This window comes from Canis aureus, chromosome 10 (assembly GCF_053574225.1).
Source record: "Canis aureus isolate CA01 chromosome 10, VMU_Caureus_v.1.0, whole genome shotgun sequence".
NCBI lineage: Eukaryota > Metazoa > Chordata > Mammalia > Carnivora > Canidae > Canis > Canis aureus.
Window position 1 is genome coordinate 51,847,258 of NC_135620.1, and position 11,170 is coordinate 51,858,427.

The following is an 11,170-nucleotide window of genomic DNA, read 5'->3' on the forward strand; positions in this document are numbered from 1 at the left end:
AGAATCATTTAGTTCAGTTGCATACCTGTGCAGCAGTATTCTTCCTTAATTCTTCATTCTATTTTGCAGGTAGACCCCCAGCCTTGGACTTTCCCTGAGTTGTGTGGCTGCCTATGTGAGAACAGGGTGAGAAAAAGAATAGTTGCTGACACATTGTTTTAAGTGTGCTGGATCAACAGATTATTTTTAAATACACTGATTGAGCTCTTTTTTTTTTTCTTTAAAAAGAGTTCTATCAATATAAAAACTCATATTGACCAACTGCATACAGAGGACCTCAAAAGAGAAATAAGTCAGGATCACATGGATGAGGCATTCCACAATTTACAAATAAAAAGACAGAAAAGACATGTTCGCATCCTTTCATTCTTCAACAGTGTGAAAAATTACAATCATTGTCCTTCACATAATAAAAAGAAAAAGAGAAGGTAAAATAGACTTCATGACCTCTTTCAGTTACCTACACAGCCTGGCACTTTATTTTTTTTCTTTTTCTTTTTTGCATTTTTAAAATTTAAATTCAATTTGCCAACATATAGTATAACACCCAGTGCTCATTCCATCAAGTGCCCTCCTTAATACTTGTCACCCTAAGGCCTGGCACTTTAAAGGGAGCACAATGCATATTCATGTATTCATCCAGTAAATATTTATTGAGTACCTACCCTGTGCCCGTCAATGTTCTAGATGCCTGGGACATATCATAAAACAAAGATTCCTGCCCAAGTGAAATTTTAGTTCAATTGGAACAGAGGTAGAGAGAGAAGAGACAATAAATATGTTATATCATCAGTGCAATGGAAAAAAAGAAAAAGTAGAGCAGAGAAGGAATTGGAATGCTGAGGAGGAATAGCAGATTGCAATTTTTAATAGGGTAGACCCTATAGGGCTCATTGAGAAGGTGACATTTAAACAAAGCCTTGAGGAAGATAAGGTGCTCAATAAACATTTGTTGATTAAATAAATGAATTAGAGCAAAAAAAGGCAGAAAAGAATAAGGCATGTTCAGGTAATGATGAGAAATCAGCTTTGAGGAGGTAGACTACTGGGAGATGAATCTGAGAAGGAGATGGGAGGCTCATTGGCCTGGGTATAAAACTAAAGGTATGGATTTATAAAATCTAGAATTTACAAAGAACTTTCTGTTATCGTCTTAATTAACTATCACATCTCCAGCATAGTTAATTTCATCTCCACTTTACCAATAAGGAAACTATGCTCAGAGAGGCTCAGTAATTTTCCTGAGATCACACAGCCAGTCAGATGCAGAGCCAGAACTTAAACCTGACTTTCAACTTCAGGCTGTCCCTATTGCCCTGTCACCTCCCCCAAGAAAAAGTACACAAGTTGTAAAAAGAAAGGAGAGTTGTAAAATATGCTACTAAAATATAAAATATCACATGCCAGTTATAAAAAACATAGAAATAGGATGTAAAAATAAAATCTAATGTAAACTTCTATTTTTAAAAATTTTAAACATGTTTTCAAAATTATACACTCTGTAGAGCAACCAATAAATTGTGGATGCTCAACAAAAAGTTAAGACAGTAAAATAAGAGCCTATTTTGAACCCGGCACTGTGGTATTGGCAACAGAGAATACATGGCTACAAGTCTATTTCTATCATAAGTACCTTTCTTTTTTTAAGATTTTATTTATTTATTCATGAGAGACACACAGAGAGAGGCAGAGACAGGCAGGGGTAGAAGCAGGCTCCCCACAAGGAGGCTAATGTGGGACTTGATGTGGGACCTGACGTGGGACTTGATCCTGGAACCCAAGGATCAAGACCTGAGCCAAAGGTAGACAGACACTCAACCACTGAGCCACCCAGGCATCCCATAAGTACCTTTCTTTTTACTACAAACTTCTACATACTTTTACTTTCAGATTGATTTTTCTCTTACAAACACAATAATATTTTGTAATTTTCATTAATAAAAAATATTATTTCTCAATTATAAAAGAAATACTTGAATGCTTTCTTCAAAAAGTTAAAGTCTCAGAGATAAGTAAGCAGTACTATCAAATTGGAGTATTATCCTCCAGCTCTTTTTCTATGGATACTTGTATATCCAAGTGGTTCCTGACTACATGTAGATGTTAATATGTTTAAAACTGAACTTACCATTTTCCCCTCAGAGTAAATCAGGTCACCTGATGTCCTGTGTCTGTAAATGGCATCATCCATCAGAAACCTTACATTCCATATTTTATCTGCCCACTCACCTATCATATCTGACCATCAATCTATTCCTACAAGTTTACCTCTGTAATGTCTTGTGTTACTACCCTCTCTTCTCATTCTTACTTCCACTGCTTTAATATTGGCTACCAGTTCTACTATTGCCCAGCCAGGTTCACAGGTGTGTGACCGGTGGAGTCACACACAGTCTCACATTTAGAGAGGCTCCATGCTTGGAGCCTTTGCTATCACTGTCTTAAAATTATTAATAATCTTTTAATAAGGGGCCCTATGTTTTCATTTTGCACTGAGACTCACAAATTATGTAGCCAATTTTATACTATTGTAATAGCATCCTAATTAGTACCCACTTTCCCAGTAAGGCCCTGCTGCAACCCACCCTCCACAACTCTGTAGGGAATTAAAAAGAAGATATTCCATTAGAATCAGATCAAGCAAACATGGCACAGAGGTCTCCCTAATTTGAGGCTGAGAGGTCTGAAGTATGACTTTAAATTGAAAAGATGAATTAATGAAAAATTAAATTTCCATATAACCAAAGAGCTAACCCACATTATCTATGGATACTTTTCCATTACAATTACTTAGGGAAAATGGCCAAAGTAAACACAACCCTCCGTGAAGCCAGAGTGGTATAGGGAAAGATGACAGGCTTTGCATTCAGAAAGAATGAGTTGAAATACCAAATCTGACTACTTACTGTGTAACTTTGGGCAAATTACTTGAATTCTCAATTTTTTACTTTCTTATTGATTAAATAAAGAAAATTATCTGGCAGGACTTTTCTGAGACTCACAAAATAATAGAGACCCAGTTCAGTTCAACACTTACTGAATGTCTACTCTATGCAAGACCATGCCTTTATGCCAATGACATCAAGACGATTAAGACTTCCTTACATTATGGAAAAGAAGAGGGGACTGAGGTGAGGAGAAACTTTATAAGGGAAAAACCTAACAAATGCTACCTCACCAGGTGAGATCAGGTAAACATCAATAGGGATAAGTCACGTTCATAGTATGTACCTTGGATATGATATGACGGAACTAAGCACTAACATTGTGGTCTTACTCCCCCGAACCCATTGTAGAACCAAACTAAAATGGAATCACTTATGTCAGAGACAAAATGGAGATGGTCAGTGCAGGCATATAAAGGACACTTAACCTAATCTTAGAGGAATTTACAGTTCTTCTCAGAAATCAGCAAGTACATCAGCCAATTCCCAAAGGCCAAGTCAATTCATGCCATCTCTGGAATTCCTCATTCCCCTGACTCAGCTACCCTAATCCAAACAAGAAAGAAGACCACTAGGAAACCAATTATCTGAAAAAAACAAACAAACAAAAAAAAAAAAAAAAAAAAAAAACCTTCCACATTTACCCCATGAAAAATCCCTTAGACTTGAAACTCATTTCTCCAGTTGCCCTGAGTTCTCCAGCTTGCAGGTAGAAAGCCTTGCAATAAACTCATCTCTCTGCTTTTTTAAATTCAGTGTATAGTTTGGATTTTGACATTATAAACCCAGTCTTACCATGAGAAAAACATTAGACAAACTCAAAATGAAAAACAGTCTACAAAATATCTGGCCAGTGCCCCTTAAAACTGTCAAGGTTATCAAAAGTAAGAAAAGTAAATTTAAAAAATCTGAGACATTGTAACATTTAAGAGGAGTCTAAGGACCACGATGACCAAAAATAATGTGTGGTATCCTGGCTGGGGTCCTGGAACAGAAAAGAGACACCAAGTACAAACTAAGGACATTCAAATAAATAGTGAGCTTTAGTTACTAATAATGTATCAGTATTCGTTGATCGTTGATTAGTTGTAACTCTTGTTATGTTAACATGCTGACAATAGGGAAAATTGGATGCTAGATACAAAGGAATGCTCTATACTATCCTTGCAACTTTTCTAGTCTGAAACTATTCTAAAATAAAAAATGTATTTAAAAAATAACAACTAGGGGCACCTGGGTGGCTCAGTTAAGCATCATCTGGTCATGATTCTGGGGTCCTGGGATCAAGCCCCAAGTCAGGCTCCCTGCTCAAGGGGGAGTCTGCTTCTCCCTCTCCCTCTGACCCTCCTCCCTGCTCATGCTTTTGCTCATTCTTTCTGTCTCAAATGAATAAATAAAAAAAATTTTAAAAATTTAAAAAATAAAAAATAGCAATTGGAATGGTGAGTGGTTGCAAGGGAGAGGAGCTCATAAAGAAGACTACACCATATATAGTTCTACAGAGAAGAAGAAAAGCAAATTGGTGACACTCAAAAAAAAAAAAAAATTCCAGCCTCATTAGGCCCCACAGTCAATTAAAAACTAAACATTTCAAGAAATTTAATTTATACAAGCATAAGAAACAGTATTTCAGGTACAATTTACTTTCCATTTTGTACTTTCCAATAAAAATTTTCTCTTTTTAATCTAAAGAAAAAAGTATAATGGTAATTCTGCACACCCAAAACTGGATTCATCTTTACCCTCTCCAATTCTGCCCCACCACAGCCCTCTTATCCTCCTCTTTCTAGGCTCGCTATCCCAGGAAGGGCCTCAGCATCATCCTGTTGCTCAGGCCGTTACGCCGGAGGTCACCCATGATTCCTTCTCCCTCACCTCTGCAGCTAGTCACAATGAGCTGCAGATTCCACCTCTATGTTTCTATTTCTCTCCCTCTCCATTTCTATTATTTAGGCCTCACCACTTGTAATCTTCTCTCTCACAATAAAAGCTTCCTAAGAATCCATCTTTCACATTAGCACCAAACGATTGCTCTAAAATGTAAGTATGGGGATCCCTGGGTGGCGCAGCAGTTTAGCGCCTGCCTTTGGCCCAGGGCGCGATCCTGGAGACCCGGGATCGAATCCCACGTTGGGCTCCCGGTGCATAGAGCCTGCTTCTCCCTCTGCCTATGTTTCTGCCTCTCTCTCTCTGTGTGACTATCATAAATAAATTTTTTAAAAATTTTTTAATAAAAAAAATAAAAAATAAAATAAAATAAATAAAATGTAAGTATGATCAAATAATCTATAAAAAAGAGTTGCTGTGAGGATTAATATATGACAATACTTGTAGAAAGTTTAGCCCAGTGCCTGATAGGTACTCAGAAAAAAAGTCCGCTCTTAGAGGTTATGTCACCATCCTCTCAGTATTTTTTCAAGATAAAATTCAAACTACTAGCATAGTGCTCAAGCCCCAATGACTTGGTTTCTGTCATGCCTCTAGCCATCCAGCTACCTCCTTGGACACTTGTAATATGGTCACATGGTTATGGAAAGTTATGAAGCATACCACTGAAATAAAATAAATGGTAAGACAAAAGACCACTCATGATAACAAAAAGACAATGTTTAGTAACAACCTCAAGAAGAAATGATCGGGACCTAGCCTTTAAAAAAGAGCGACTATAGGGGATCCCTGGGTGGCTCAGCAGTTTAGCGCCTAGGGCGTGATCCTGGAGTCCTGGGATGGAGTCCTGCATCCGGCTCCCTGCATGGTGTGTCTCTGCCTCTCTCTCTCTCTCCCTGTGTCTCTCATGAATAAATAAATAAATTCTAAAAAAAAAAAAAAAAAACAGCAACTATAAAACACAATAAAGGGAATATGTAGCTGTATGCATAATATACCTTGTTCACGGATAGGAAGAGTCAACCTGATAGACATGTTAATTCTCCCCAAACCAACTGACATATAAAAGCACTGTAATTGTAATCACAATCCAAATCACATCAGGATTTAGGGTTAATTGGTCAGAAGTATTCTTAAATTCATCTGGAAAGATAAACAAACTAGAAAATGCCAGGAAAAACTGTAAAAAGGAGGAACACTGAGGGGACCTAGGCCTCCCAAGACATTAAAATGCATCGTAAGAGGTGCCTGGGTGGCTCAGTCAGTTAAGTGTCTGCCTTCTGCTCAGGTCATAATCCCAGGGTCCTGGGAGCGTCAGGTTCCCTGCTCAGCTGGGAGTCTGCTTCTCCCTCTCCCTCTGCCTTCCCCTGCTCATGTCCGTGTTCTCTCTCTCTCTCAAATAAATAAAATCTTTGAAAAATAATTTTTAAAATGCATTTTAATGTAAATTCAGTATATAAGAAAAATAGCATTTCATATTAGTCAGGAAAAACAGAGTATTAAAGCAGAAAAACTGGTTCACCATTTGAAGAAAAATAAAACTCAATTACTTACAAATAATCCTCAGCATTTACACCAAAATCAGTTCTAGGGGAATAAAGATTTAAATGTAAAAAATGGAATGATGAAACAACTAGAAGAAAACCCGGGAGAATACATTTATAATGCTGGATTGGTGAAAGCTGCCTAAGCATAATAAAGAGGGGAAATGAAGAGAGAAGAAAAGAAACACAAAAGTCAAAAAAGGGAAGAGTACTTACTTACTACAATTTTAAACCTGCATTTACATTGACCCAACAACTTCAATTCTAGATGTTCACGTTACAGAAACACTGGCATGAGTGTCTATAGCTGTATTTGAGAAATTATCTGCAGCATTGTTTGTAAAACACTGGAAATTGCCAAAATGTTCATCAATACAGGAATGGTCAAATAAATTATAATGCCTGCATACTATACATTATGAAGCTATTAAAAATAATAAGGTAGATTTATTTATTCTAATACGGTAAGATGACAAAATTGAAAGAGAGAAGTTTAAAAAAAAAAAGATAAGTTTCAAACAGCATGTATATGATTCCACTTAAAAAAAAAATCACATGCTAAATTATTGCTAATCTTTTTGTATTTTATATAAATAACACTGCTTAAAGGTACTGAGTTCTCTAACTGAAAAGCTAGAATATTCATCAAGACATATTTTTAGGGATGCCTGGGTGGCTCAGTGGTTTAGCGCCTGCTTTCAGCCCAGGGCATGATCCTGGAATCCTGGGATCGAGACCCACATCAGGCTCCCTGCATGGAGCCTGCTTTTCTTTCTGCCTGTGTCTCTGCCTCTCTCTCTCTCTTTCTCTGTCTCTCATGAATAAATAAATAAAATCATTAAAACAAAAAGGACATTTTTTAGCATCATTAGGTTTCTATGAGAGAAAAATATTAGAACATATGTAATGTTTTTTAAGGCTAATTCTGCTGTTGGGGTGACAAATTACTAGTTCAAAGCCTGAAGTGGGAAGAAAGTATTTTATACTTTGTTAAGTTTAACTTTTTATTTTTTTTATTTATTTATTTTTTATTTTTTTTAATTTTTATTTATTTATGATAGTCACAGAGAGAGAGAGAGAGAGAGAGAGAGAGAGGCAGAGACATAGGCAGCGGGAGAAGCAGGCTCCATGCACCGGGAGCCCGATGTAGGATTCGATCCTGGGTTTCCAGGATTGTGCCCTGGGCCAAAGGCAGTCGCCAAACCGCTGCGCCACCCAGGGATCCCTAAATTTAACTTTTTAAATAAGTACTACATTCAAATAGCCTAAATATTCCAAAATTACAAAATAGTGTTTTCTGAAATATCTCCTCTCCCCAGCACCTTCCTCTCTCCTAAGGCAATTGTATTTCAAGTTGTTGGATACCCTTGAGAAATATTCTGTACACATACAAGCAAATAAGCACATAGTTTTCCTTTTTTAAAACCAACTTTTACACCCTTTATTGTATTCTTAATAAAGAATGAAGTTCACTTAGCTTGCAAGGTTTTGGAGGGGGCTAAGATTTTATTTATTTATTGAGAGAGAGAGCATGAGTGAGCCCATACAAGCAGGGGGAAGGGGCAAAGGGAGAGGGAGAAGCAGACTCACCACTGAGCAGGGAGCCCAAGGCAGGACTCCATCCCAGGAATCTGGCATCATGACCTGAGCCAAAGACAGATGCTTAACCCACTGAGCCACCCAGGTGCTCCAGCTTGCAGGTTTTAAAAGGATTTTAAATATTACATTTCATACCTTTATTCTGACTTCCATCTTTCTCAAAGTTTTGGGAATTTCGATGGGATTCCTGAAGCAAAAGGAAACACTAAATACAGTAATATTTAAGAAATACTAGACGTAAGGGCAGCCCGGGTGGCTCAGGGGTTTAACACTGCCTTTAGCCCAGGGTGTGATCCTGGAGTCCCAGGATTGAGTCCCATGTCGGGCTCCCTGCATGGAGCCTGCTTCTCCCTCTGCCTGTGTCTCTGTCTCTCTCTCTCTCTGTCTCTCATGAATAAATAAATAAATCTTTTTTAAAAATTATGGTAAAAATTATTTTAAAAAAAGAAATACTGGACATAACGTTTATTGTGGAAACTCTCAGCTGAAGTTCTTTGATATATTCTACTTATTCCACATGCTTAACTGATGTTAGATTAACCAATGCAGGTTTGTTTATAGGTTTATAAAATGGTGAGGTCGGAATTTTAGAACTATGCTTCAAATGCTTCAAAACACATGAACTTGTAATTTTTTATTGTTCTCTATTGATTGTTCACATTTTTATACTTACTGGACTCTTGGTCTGAGATACTCATCTGGATGGTGCAAGGTTCCACTACTCAGCATCTCAATACTCTTCCTTTATTAGCATTTACAACACAACTTATCCTTTTTTGTGTGGTGAGATCCTTGAAGGCAGAGAACATGATTTCAGTGATTTTTATATTACCCAACCCCAGTGCTCTGCCTGGCAGTATTAGACTTTAAATAAGTATTGGTTAAAGAAACAAAGTTTATACCAGAGGCAATAAGTTGAGAAGGTAGTATCTAATATTGTAAAGATTATGTGCCTCTATGTGCCTCTTTGTCAAAGCGAAAGCAGAGAAGTGGACAAGTACATTTGGGAAAACTGCAGATAGCTTAGTGTGACTGGGTGCACAGTTTAAATAAAAGAGGTGAGGCTGGGAATCCCTGGATGGCTCAGCGGTTTAGTGCCTCCCTTCCGCCCAGAGCATGGTCTTGGAGTCCTGGGATGGAGTCCCACATCAGGCTCCTGCATTTCTCTGCCTATGTCTCTGCCTCTCTCTCATGAATAAATAAAATCTTAAAAAAAAAAAAAAAAAAAAAAAAAGAGGGGAGGTTGAAAAGGTACACATCAGAATGCCTCAATGGTTAAAATTCAAAATACTGAGTTTAGCAAGCTATACCCAAGGTTGTTCCCCAACTAGCTCTGAAGCCTAGCCTACTGCCACCCACTCCCTTAGCTATGGTAATATCTAATTACTTACAATTCCCTAGAAGTATCACATTCTTTCATTAGCCTTCTCTTTTGCTTTCTCTTTTGCAGTGAATATTTTTCTCCCTTTAAAACTCAGCTCAATGGCAGTTCCTCAGAAAGTTAAAAATGGAGCCACCTTAGGACCTACCAATTGCACTACTAAGTATACACCCAAAGATACAAATGTAGTGATCCAAAGGGGCACCTGCACCCCCATGTTTATATAACAGCAACGGCTATTTCTCAATAGCTAAACTATGGAAAGAGCCCAGATTTCATCAACAGATGAATGGATAAAGATGTGGTATACATATACAATGGACTGCTACTCAGCCATCAAAAATGCCATTTGCAATGATGTGGATGGAGCTAAGAGGGTATTATGCCAAGTAAAATGTCAATCAGAGAAACACAGTTTTATGGTTTCGTTCATATATGGAATTTAAGAAACAAAGCAGAGGAGCATAGAGGAAAAAGGGAAAAATAAAATAAGCCATAATTAGAGAGGAAGATAAACCATAAGAGACTCTTAACCATAGGAAACAAATTGAGGGTTGTTGGAGGGGTGGAAGGTGGGGGGATGGGATAACAGGGTGATGGGCATCAAGGAGTGCACATGATGAAACAAGCACCGAATGTTCTGTACAACCGATGAATCACTGGACTCTACCTCTGAAACTAATAATACACTATATGCTAATCAAATTTTTAAGTGACATCTTAAAAAAAAAAAACTCAGCTCAACGACTTTCCTTTCCCTATTCCATCAGATTTGATACACTTGTCTCCCCTGTTGACCTGTATTTTATGGTTTCCTTAAGCTCATTGACATATATGGTTCCCCACTAAAATCTAAGTGATGTGAACACAGGTTTCTCTACTTTGCATCTCCAGCTTTCTTGGTGGTAGACACACACTCCTGTTTGATATTCTTGAATGTAACAGATTCCATTTTCCATTATGGCTCCCATTTCAACATTTGAAAGTACAAGGACTCACTTTGCGGACTGTGAATCCAAGTTCACAGAGTGGTGTAGCCTAAAATTTAGCTCAAACAAAATGATTCGTTAGCCACTCTTGGTGCCCCTCACTAGCCAACAGGGTGAATGCCAGGCCAGGGCTCCAAGGCTCTCGGTTTGCACCAATGCACTCCAAACATTTCCCTGTACTCAATGTGTATGTAAGACACAGTCAAGACCAAGGCAAATAACATACACAGACGCCTGGACTTGCACACAGCTCTTCCACTTGCAATTTGGTGGATTACAAGGCCATGGACTTCACGTGAAAAAGAGAAAAATCCAAGGACTGTGAGGTTGTCCAGAGCAGGCCCAAGCACCTTTGTTCTGCACTTCTTCCTCGGCGGGTTTCGAGAATCTCAGGGCTGAGGAACCGAGCCAATGACAGACGCCCAAAGACGCAAAAGAGGAGCCGGCAGAAAGGAGGTCCGGGCAGGGCTTTGTTCTGAGAGGCTCCTGCTCCCACCTCAGCTCCTGCACGGGGCTCGATTCCCGAGCCCTCATTGTCCTCACAGGCGGCAGCGGCCCGCGAACTTGGGAATTCGTAGTTGGCCCAGGACCGCACAGCTCCTTAGCAATCCCCGCTCCCGCCAGAGACTTCCGCACTCCCGGGCCCCGCGGGGCGGAGGAAGGAACTCCAGAAAGTTCCACGAGCGCTGGGAACCCAGGTTTGAGCCCACCCCCACAAGGCCCTTCGGCACAGCTCCTCCCAGCCCGAGCGCCCCCGCGCCGTTGCCGAGGTAACCGCGGGGCGGTGGCAGCGGCGAAAGGGGCGGGACTTCCGTGGAGTGACGC

At 39.1% G+C, this 11,170-nt stretch overlaps 2 protein-coding genes across 2 annotated transcripts in view; one reads left to right on the forward strand and one right to left on the reverse strand.

Annotated features, from left to right (window-relative positions):
• The window catches only part of APTX (aprataxin), a 42,825-nt gene extending 31,824 nt beyond the window's left edge, over positions 1–11,001 (reverse strand). Inside the window, exons 1-3 of the mRNA XM_077912257.1 lie at positions 10,356–11,001; positions 8,649–8,766; positions 26–111 (exon numbers count right to left, since the gene is read on the reverse strand). The gene's annotated coding sequence lies outside the window, so the exon portion shown is untranslated. The remainder of the gene's footprint in view (positions 1–25; positions 112–8,648; positions 8,767–10,355) is intronic.
• Positions 1–11,170, forward strand: part of TZMP1 (transition zone microprotein 1) — a 414,174-nt gene that overhangs the window by 339,855 nt on the left and 63,149 nt on the right. The gene's annotated exons all lie outside the window — the stretch shown is intronic.